Source organism: Halichoerus grypus, chromosome 15 (assembly GCF_964656455.1).
Source record: "Halichoerus grypus chromosome 15, mHalGry1.hap1.1, whole genome shotgun sequence".
Lineage (NCBI taxonomy): Eukaryota > Metazoa > Chordata > Mammalia > Carnivora > Phocidae > Halichoerus > Halichoerus grypus.
The window spans coordinates 59,789,721-59,800,310 of record NC_135726.1 but is presented as its reverse complement, the minus strand read 5'-3'; the positions used below and the strand labels follow the sequence as shown (position 1 = coordinate 59,800,310).

Sequence of the window (10,590 nt, the reverse complement as noted above, 5' to 3'; positions counted from 1 at the left end):
AAAAAAAATTAAAATTGGAAGACTAGAGAATTGTGGGGGAAAAAACCATGAATTGTATATACTATTTTCCCCTAATGCTCGTTTTGTAGTTCTGTGTGATCAGTAAACTTGGTCTTAGCCAGATGTTCTTGCTGATCTTCTGGGGGAGGGGCCTGTTGTGCTGATTCTCAGGTATTTTTGCCCCGGGCGGAATTGCACCGCCCTTGCCAGGGGGCCAGGCTAAGCAAGCTCATCCCGATTGTTCTATGTGGCTTTTGTTCCCTGAAGGCTTTCCAAGCTGCTTTAGAGGATGAGAATGAAAATAGCAGCCTCCCAACCTGCGGTCCTGGAGCCAAAAGCTTGGGGCCAAAAGCTCGGTGCCCCACTCCTCAGTGCACCCTCAGGGAAAATTCATCAATCAGTCCTGTCTCCATCCACACTCTATGCTCACCCAGCCTGTGACGCAGCGTTTCAATCTCAGGCACACCACCCTGCTTCAAGTCTCCAAACCCTGCAAACTCCAGTGGCGCACTCCTGAGCCACTTCTCCCAAGGGAGGGAGGGGGGGTCTCGCTGTGGCTCTGCCGCTTGCTGGGCCCCTGCTCAGAAAGCAGTCGCCCGTCCGAGCCCTGGTTCATGGTTTATGGCAACACTGAGCTGAAAGCCCACTCCTGGGCTTGCTGATTGTAGCCAGCCTCCCCATTCCAATGTCTGGGATCTCTGCCACACTCAGGCACCCCCGTTCTTTCTGTGACCCCGGGATCCTGAGACCACACTGTCCCACCTAGGATTCTACCCTGCTTCACCACCTGAGTGCCTTTCAGGCAGGGACATCCCTCACTGGAGCAGCCTTCTAAAAGTTCTGATTTTGCACTCCGCTGCTATATCATTTCTCAGATGTGATCACTCTCACTTCTTTTTTATTTTTGAAGGCTGCAGAGTAGTGGTTTATTGACCAGGCCAGCTTGCCCCAGTTTGGCGACTGCCCACCTGTGGGGCTTAAGGGGTGTGGGTTGGATGAACCCTGGCAGAAGGTGGTCCTTCAGGTCCAAGGTCATGAGGGCAGACAGAGGTGAGGGTCGTGCCCACTTGTTGAAAGGCGGTTCCTGACAGTTCCCAGTGGCTCTGGCAGGCATCAGACACAGCCCAAGTGCCCACATCCTGAGCAGGGGCCAGAGGGGCACTAAGGCCCCACTTCTAGCAGGTCTCACAGTTTTGGGCATAAAAAGGTGAATCCATGTGAGGTTGTGGTTGGGCTATAGCTGTGGCATTGGCCTGGGGGCCACCAGAGTCCCACCCTAGCCTGAGGGCCTTGGGAGCCCTCAGCCCAGGCAAGGGCTGGAGGCCGAGTCTGAAGGTGGGTGATGATGGTAGCCTACGAACATTAGGCTCGATGGTGGAACCATTAGGCTGCCTGTGCAGAACCTCTGCTGGAGCTCCTGCCATAGCAGCTGCTGCTCCCACCAGGCACCCTTCGTGACACCACTGTCTTCCAGGGCACAGTGGAACAGTTATGGCAGCATCTCCATCACAGGGCCATAGGGCACATACTTGTACACAGGAAAGCCCGCCTGGCCTACTGGGAAGCTGATCTGGCCACACATGCCCAGTAGCTGTCCAAAGTACACCTGGCGATTGGCAGGGTACAGGTCCAGCTCCTCCATCCTGCACAGCATGGAGTGAACTGTGTCCTCATTGTGTGAGGCCACCCTCAAGTTGGCCTTGTGTTATGCTTCAGCTCCTCCAGGACATAGTTGAGGCACCTGTGGTACACGGCCTTGGTGGCCTGGTACATAGGGTTAATGGGGTCCTCATAGCTGATCTCTGTGGTGCAGGTATGTTCCTGGGCCATATATGCACCCCACACCAGCTTGGCCCCAAAGCACCAGCCCTCATGGTGAGCCAGCTCCATGTACAGGGTGACGTTGTCATAGGCATCCTTGAGGTAGTACTGGTAAGTGTTGAAGATGAGTGGCTTCTCCACGTTGAACTTGCGCTGCATTTCCAGTGTCAGGCGGCTGATTGCCAGTTGGAAGTAGGCTGCTCAGTGTCCACCGTCAGCCGCATGCCCATCTCAGTGGCTTCCCTGGCCAGGATGTCCATCCTTTGCAGCATCCTCATCACCTGCAGCTCTTCCTCCTCGGTGAACTGTGACAGCAGAGGCTCCAGCTGTCCTGTCTGCATGTTAGGGTCCACCAGGTGCTTGGAGAGCTTGGTCCTGCTATTGATGCGCTTCTCCAGTTCAGCAGGTACAGGGTGCCAGAAACACCCAGGGTCTCTGCAGTGAACCCGTTCTCAAACTCCATCCTGGATGTGATGCCCGTCTTTGCCACACTTTCCTGTAGCACAGCCACCTCCAACTTCGTATCCATGGCAGCCAGGCCAGCCTTGCCTTGCTCTGTAGCCATTTGGTGAAAGCATTTTCTCCACTTGGTCAGCACATCTGAGAACTGCCAGCTTATGGAATCTCCCTCCCCCTTGCAGTTTATCTTCCCATATGTCAACTTGGATTCACTTCTCTGCACTTCCTACCTTGCAGAAAGTGGTCGCTTTTCTATTTGTAGAGTTGCAGGTATTCTTTTCTTAGATCTCTGGTTGAATTCCCAAGTGTTCAGAATGATTTGATAGCTATCTAGCTGAATTCCTGGGACCAGACAAAATTAAGGTCTCCTATTCCTCGGCCATATGGACTATCCTCTCCAAACACACTAATATTTCTTTTTTAAAAAAATTATAGGGGTGCCTGGGTGGCTCAGTCGTTAAGCGTCTGCCTTCAGCTCAGGTCATGATCCCAGGGTCCTGGGATCGAGCCCTGCATCGGGCTCCGTGCTCAGCAGGAGGTCTGCTTCTCCCTCTCCCACTCCCCCTGCTTGTGTTTCCTCTCTCGCTGTGTCTCTCTCTGTCAAATAAATAAATAAAATCTTAAAAAAAAAATAAATTTTTTAAAAGATCTTTTTTTTTTTTTAAAGATTTTATTTATTTATTTGACAGAGAGATAGAGAGAGAACACAAGTAGGCAGAGGGAGAGGGAGAAGCAGGCTCCCCGCAGAGCAGGGAGCCCGATGCGGGACTTGATCCCAGGACCCTGGGATCATGACCTGAGCCGAAGGCAGCCGCTTAACTGACTGAGCCACCCAGGCGCCCTAAAAGATCTTTTTAAAATTTATTTGAGGGAGAGCGCACGCGCGAGAGAGAGCACAAGCCAGGGGGAGAAGCAGAGGGAGAAGCAGACTCCCCACAGAGCAGGGAGCCTGATGCGGGGCTCAATCCCAGGACCCTGGGATCATGACCTGATCTGAAGGCAGACAACTGACTGAGCCACCCAGGTGCCCTGGAACACACTATTTCTGCAGTGACATGTAACAACACTCACACTGAGTGGGAATACAAAGATTAACATTAGTCTCACATAAATTGTGGCCAAGTTTTGTCTTAAGTGAGTCTCACACAAACTTTCTAATACTTTCTAATTTTCTGAGATTTGTGGATTGCAAGTTTGGCAGAGAACAAGGCTACTGTTCTCTCTTCCTGTGTAAGTCCCAGGCTGGTGAGTCAGAGGGTGATTTGACCCACCAGAGGAGGGGACCTGGACCTCCAGGAGGGGTTCCTAGTCCAAAAAAAAAAAAGACCACAGGGGCTGAGACTAAGATCATTTGAATGGGAAGGGAGAGATGGGTTCTTATTTTATGTTGAGAAAGTGCATGATGTCTGAGACTCATCTGTCAGAGATGGAGGAGTTACAATGGTGAGAGATCCCTGGTTTGAAATGTAGCTGGGAGGGGCACCCTGTACTCACTGGGGAAAAGTGACAGGAATAGATTTTGGAAACTTAGCATTTCTGTTTCCTGACTCTTTGTAATGGGAATGACCACTCAGTACAAGGTGAGGGAAAGTTGGGGAAGGAGGAATGGCTTTTTTTGAGGGAAGGGACCTACGGGGCAATCCAAACACCATGTTTGTCTGTCCTTTACTTTCAAGTCATATCCAGAGTCAAACCACTTTCACCTTCTACTGTGTAGCCCCCATCATGCCTCATTGGTCGGGTCGGCTCCTGTCTGGCCTCCTCTCCTCCTGCCAGTTTTCTATCCTCAAAGCAGCTTTATGAGGACCATGTATAACCCTCTGACCATGTCCCTCCTCTGCAGAAGCTCCCCGATGGCTTCCAGAGTCACTCTGCCAGAGTGCAAACCACCCTTGGTGAAGGACCTCCCCACTCCCCAAAATGTCACAGACTCGGTTTCACAAAATGCAACAAAAATAAATTAACAGAAATGCAAAACCAACAAGAAAACAAAGGCATTCCAAGTGCAAGGGCTTTTATGTCATCAGATTCAACAGACATAAAATGTCTGTAACTTGTCCTGAGTTTATACACTTACTTTCTGCTTAGGTACTTTCCTCGCCAAAGACAGGAGCAAGTGTGGAGAACAGCAGTGCCCTGGGACCACACTCTAAGTGTCACAGACACAGTGTGAAACCAGCTTCCTGACAGTGGCCTGGAGACCCTGTTGATCTGGCTTCAGATCACAGCCTCACAGGCTCCTACAGTTCCCACCGGCAGCCTCACTCCCACCTTGGGTCTTTATTCCCCCTTCCCTTTGCTCCTGGGAAAGGGACCCACAGCTCTCCTCAACTTCTCTCTGGGGCTGCACTGGACGTGTTTCTTCACATCTCAGTGCCCCACTCCTACCAGGCAGTCTTTAGTCACCCTCTTTGCTTTATTTTTCTCTATAGCAATGATCTTCATCAGACAAACTATATTTTTCTTACTTGTCTTATTATCTGTCACTCCCCATAGAATTTAACCAACTCACAGACAGAAATTGTTTTTTCTATACTGTATCTAGAGTGGTTTATATAGAGCTGGGCACTTGGAAGTCCTCATTAATTATGTGTCCGTTTGAAACAAATATTCCAGATGTGAGAGAGTATGGCCTAAACAGATATGGCAGCTGCAGGGAGGGCAGCATCAGATGAACCACAGAAGGATGTATAGAGCAGAAACGTAAAGATGGCTTCAGGATCCAGGAGAGGTGGTGCTCTCTCAAGGGCTGCTGCCTACAACTCAAAATCAAGGAAGAGAAATTAGAAGTTAGTGGGAAGCACAGAAGAGCAACTTCCAGAGTCCTGTTCCAAAATATGGGGAAATCTAGGCCATCTCAGACTTGTTTGGATGAGAGCCCAGAGCTGAGGACAAGCTAAAGAAAGCTATTTCATTTATCACCTACAGGGCCTTAGGGCAGCCAACACCTTCATGTACCACCCTTATCTATGGTGCTGGAATAGGAAGCAATATCAGGGCAAGAGGATTGGAGGAGCGGTCAGTCAGGCTGATCAGCTGTCCCTGGGCTGTTGTGCCATACTCTCTCATCCAACAGACCTTTTGGATGACAGTTCAGGTGATGCCTGCACCCTGGCCAAGTTAAGCTGAAAACCGATGACCTGGTTGCCTAGTATAGGGGGAGCAGGGCTCTTTTCCCTAACCCCCTCCCATTGTTTCATACTCATTGCATCTGCCAGAGCACATGGCCTGACTTTGGCCTTTCCTCCATACACATGTGAGACAGAGCAACTCATACATCCAGGGAAAGTAATTAGATATGGAAAAATCACAAAAATCACAAAAAATCATAGTAAACAACATCTGACGTCTGGAAAACAGTGATGGAAGAGAGTAAAAAGAAATTCAAATAAGCAGATAAAATAATCAAGGAGGGCCGCCTGGGTGGCTCAGTTGGTTAACAACTCTTGGTTTCTGCTTGGGTCATGATCTCAGGGCTGTGAGATGGAGCCCTGCATCGGGCTCTGCACAAAGCAGGGAGTCTGCTTCGTGATTCTCTCTCTCCCTCTGCTCCTTTCCCTGCTTGCTCGCTCTCTCTCTCTCTAAAATAAATTAATAAATCTTTAAAAAAATAATCAAGGAGCTGAAGAAAGACAAAAGCTATAGGAAGAAGAAGATATGCTAAAAAATTAAGAAAATACTGGTCATGGAAAACATTTATAAAGATAGGACTGGGTAGAATAAATAGAATGAGATATTTAAAGAATTAGGTAGTGAGTCAGATGATCAGAATGAAGATAACATCTGAAAGGCAAAGGACACAAGAATGACGTAGAAAGCATAAAAGAGCTAAGGTCGTGATCCAGCTTGTGGGAAGGGATATTCTTCTGCTTTATGCTTCTGAAACAGTGGCTAACACATAATGCTACTAAGCATCATTGTGGAATATATAAAGAAATGAAAATAGAGTTACCAAAATCTGGATATAAGTATTTCCCAAATGAGGGGGAAAGTATGTGATGACCCAGTAGAAGACACATGGGTAGGAGATTCAATGGCTTAAGTTGGGCATGGACACAAGATCCTGAAGTTGCTGGATTCTGAGGCATGTAGGAGGATGTGGCAGAAGAAATTCAGGGATGAGGCAGGAAGACACACACTATGGGTCACTCAGGGGACAAGAAGGATGCACAAGTGACCATTGTTGCAGGCACCATGACAATGTGACCAGAGGGCATATGTATAGAGGCTGGTAGGAATGGCAAAGAGAAGCCAGAATTTCCTCACTGGGAAATGGTGCAGCTCATTTAAAGTGAAACAGATGGGGCAGGGCCTGTGACAGGACAGGGGGGAAAGGGAGATTTATACGTTGGTGGAGGAGACCATCGTGTGAATTGAAAAGCTCTCTCCCAACTCCCATTGGTCCTCAATCTTTCTCCATTTAGTACAGCTCAGAGGAGAGGAACAAATTTTTTTTTTTAATTTTTAATTTTTAATTTATTTATTCATGAGAGTCAGAGAGAGAGAGGCAGAGGCAGAGGGAGAAGCAGGCTCCCCGCCTAGCAGGGAGCCCGATGCGGGACTCGATCCCAGGACCCTGGGATCATGACCCGAGCCGAAGGCAGACGCTTAATCATCTGAGCCACCCAGGCACCCCGGAGAGGAACAAATTTTTGATTCCTTCACCTCAGGCTGGCCCATCAAAACTGGGCACCCAGGGCCACATCCCAGGCTTCTTGTGGTTTTCTTGTTAGTTGTTAACATCTCCTCTCAGTAGGAGGGCTTTTGGTCTCTCTAAGACAGTTGTTGATAAAGATGATGCACACATCCATACTAATTATAATGCTTTTGATATTGATGGGTTTTTCATTGTATCAGTAGTTCATTTCTTTATACTGATGAGGAGTATTCCTTTTATAAATATAACATAATTTCTTACCATTCATCTGTGGATGGATGTTTGTTTTTGTTATCTAATGCCCGGCTTTGAGAATAAATTTGCTGGGAATGTGCAAATACAGGTTTTCATTTCTCTTGTGGTTATGAAGAAGTTTGCATCAAATAATAAGTGGATGATTGATTAACTTTGTTAACTGCCAATGTTTTCCAAATGTATTGTTATTATTTTGCATTCCCATCAGCATAGTCTGAGAGTTCTGGGTTTTCTTTCTTTTTTTTTTTCTTTTAGATTTTATGTATTTCTTTATTTATTTATTTGACAGAGAGAGACACAGCGAGAGAGGGAACATAAGCAGGGGGAGTGGGAGAAGGAGAAACAGGCTTCCCTCTGAGCAGGGAGCCCGACGCAGGGCTCGATCCCCGGATCCTGGGATCATGACCTGAGCCAAAGGCAGACTCTTAACAACTGAGCCACCCGGGTGCCCCAAGTTCTGGTTTTTTTAATACCTTCAACTTTTAATGTTTTGTCAGTCTTTTAATGTTTCCCATCAAAATGAGTATGTGTAGTGGTTTTCATTTGTATTTCCTTAAATATTAATAATACTGAACTTATTTTCATATGCTTATTTACCATTCATAAATCATCTTCAGTGAAATATGTGTTAAAATATTTTGCCTAATTTTTAGGGGCGCCTGGGTGGCTCAATCATTAAGCGTCTGCCTTCGGCTCAGGTCATGATCCTGGGGTCCTGGGATCGAGCCCCGCATCGGGCTCCCTGCTCGGCGGGGAACCTGCTTCTCCCTCTCCCACTCCCCCTGCTTGTGTTCCCTCTCTCGCTGTATCTCTCTCTGTCAAATAAATAAATAAATCTTTAAAAAAAAAATATTTTGCCTAATTTTTAATAATGTTGTTTATCTTATTACATGTTCTGGATACCTACCAATTATCAGATACAGATTTTGCAAATATTTTTTTGTGGGCTGTAGTTTTCTTTTTCTTGACAGTATCTTTTGAACTGCAAGAAATGTTTAATTTTATTAAAGTCTAGTTTGTATTTTTCTTTTAAAGATTTTTTATTTATTTGACAGAGAGAGAGAGAGATAGTGAGAGAGAGAGAGCACAAGCAGGGTGAGCAGCAGGCAGAGGGAGAGGGAGAAGCAGGCTCTCCGCTGAGCAGGGAGCCCGATGTGGGGCTCGATCCCAGGACCCTGGGACCATGACCTGAGCTGAAGGCAGACGCTTAACGACTGAGCCACCCAGGCGCCCCATATATTTTTCCTTTTTCTTTTCTTTTTGGTGCAAAATGGTGGTTTATTAAAGGATAGGGACAAGACCCATGGGCAGAAAGAGCTGCTGCCTAGTTTATACTTTTCTTTTATGGTTTGTGTTTGTTTGTTTTTTCCTAGGTAAAAAATCTTGGCCTAAAGCAAGGATGAAAAGCATTCCTCCTATGTTATCTTTGAGATGGTATATATTTTTGTTTCTTTTATTAAGGCCTATGTTCCATTTGGGGTTAGTTTGTGAATGTTTTGAGGTAAGAGTTGAGGGTTTTTTGTGTTTTGTTTTTTGTTGGTTTTTTTTTTAGTGAATGAGGATATCACACCTTTTTTCAGAATAATGTCACACTCATTGTTATAGCTTTAATAAGTTTTGAAATCAGATCTTTAAAGGTCCAAATTTGTTATATTTTAAAGAAAATATTTTGACTCTTATAGGTCTTTTGCATTTCCATATATGTTTTATTTCACTATTTTTTGAAGTAAACATAACCTCAAGATTTTATTGTCTTCATAACAAAACTAAAGATGAAGCTTAGAACTGGATTTCTTAGCTCTTTATCTTCTTATCTTCTTCCAGTTCATGTGTGAAGAGGGGTAGGGGGGCTAGTAGCTAAGTACTTGAGTCTGGGGACAGACTGGGATTCTAAATCATCTGAGCTGTGCCCAGCTCAGCTTACCAACTGGCTGACCTTGGTCATGTCTACTCTCCCCAGGCTTTAGGATTCATGTCTGTAAAAGTGGAAAAATGGACATAAAACTGTACAGCACAGAAAGTGAAGCAGACATTAAATAACAGATATTATACAGCCCAGTGAAGACCTGATCCTGGTGCAAAGGTGAGGAAAGATTCTCGGCAAAGAGAAAAGCATGTACCAAGACTCCAAAGCTAGTGAGAGCTTGGCTTGTTTGTGATCAAGTGAAGGCCAGTAGGGCTGGAAGATGAGAGTGATGATTGGAGGGATGAGGGGAAAGGGGCTGATGAACATGGTTTCATAGGCTATGATGAGAAATTTGGATTTTATTCTGACTGTTCTGGGAAGTTGTGGGAAGGATTTAGCAAGACAGACACATGATTTTTTAAAAATGTCTTATTTTGAAATAATTATAGATTCACAAGAAGTTGCAAATATAGTGCAGAATACCTTTCACTTAGTTTCCCCTATGGTAACATCTGACATAATCTTACTATCAAAACCAGGACTTTAACATTGGTTCAATCTTCAGACCTTTTTCAAAGTTACCATTTTACATGTACTTGTGTGTGTGTGTAGTTCTGTGCAATTTTATCATATGTGTAGATTAACGACCTCCACAATCAAGATACAGAACTTTTTTTGGCAGGAGTTCAAAAGGTTATATTTAGCCCCCAAATGGAGATGGTGCAAATCAAATTAAGAGAAGTCTGAAGTGGAGCAATATATGCTTGCAGAAATGAGGGGTATTTATAAAAATAGTCCTTGGGGGCTAAAATCTTGGTCTTAGCATTTGACATGAGCAACGAAGAATTTCTATGTTGTCAGTAAGAATTTTGGTCATGACCATCCTGAGTAGTTGGGAGTTGTTTCTTAAAGGGAAGGCCAGGAGAACTATCAAGGTTTAGAGATGGAAATGTGTCCAGCCAAATAGATCAATAGGGTGTGCGTAGTGCTATGGCCGAAGTTTAAGATCATCTGAGTAGGCTTCAACATGGTCGGGCAGTTGAAAGGGAAACTTATGGCATGTCCAATTGTACAAAATTTTGCCAGTGAGATGGGAACAAAATTATGGTACTAACTAGTGGTTGGCTATGGCAGTGGTGTTTAAGAGGGGATGGGTGTCAGTGTGCCAAAATATAGCCAGATAGCTGTTGCATTACCAGGTGGGGTCTGCTCATGCCCTGCAGTCTTCCAGGCCCATGCTATTACCTACCCAAAGTAGGTATAGCCAAGCTATGAGAAGCCAGAAGGCTGGGCGATAGTATTTGTTTTGTGTGAGTGCTATAACCCGAGGTACTGAGGGCCCACTGACCACATGGGCTTATTGTGGACTGGGTGATGTTCCCATTTCAGGTCTATGTAGTTGGAGGGAACCTGCATTCCTCAGTAGAATATCTTACTAGGTAAGTCCAGTTTTAGTCTTTCTTGGCCTCTCTGCTATTCACACTGCTGTGGG

At 45.7% G+C, this 10,590-nt stretch overlaps 1 pseudogene; it reads right to left on the bottom strand.

The window, feature by feature from the left end:
* Positions 1-1,300: 1,300 nt before the first annotated feature.
* LOC118535598 (proline dehydrogenase 1, mitochondrial pseudogene) lies at positions 1,301-9,137 on the bottom strand (annotated as a pseudogene).
* Between the last annotated feature and the right edge of the window lie 1,453 nt (positions 9,138-10,590).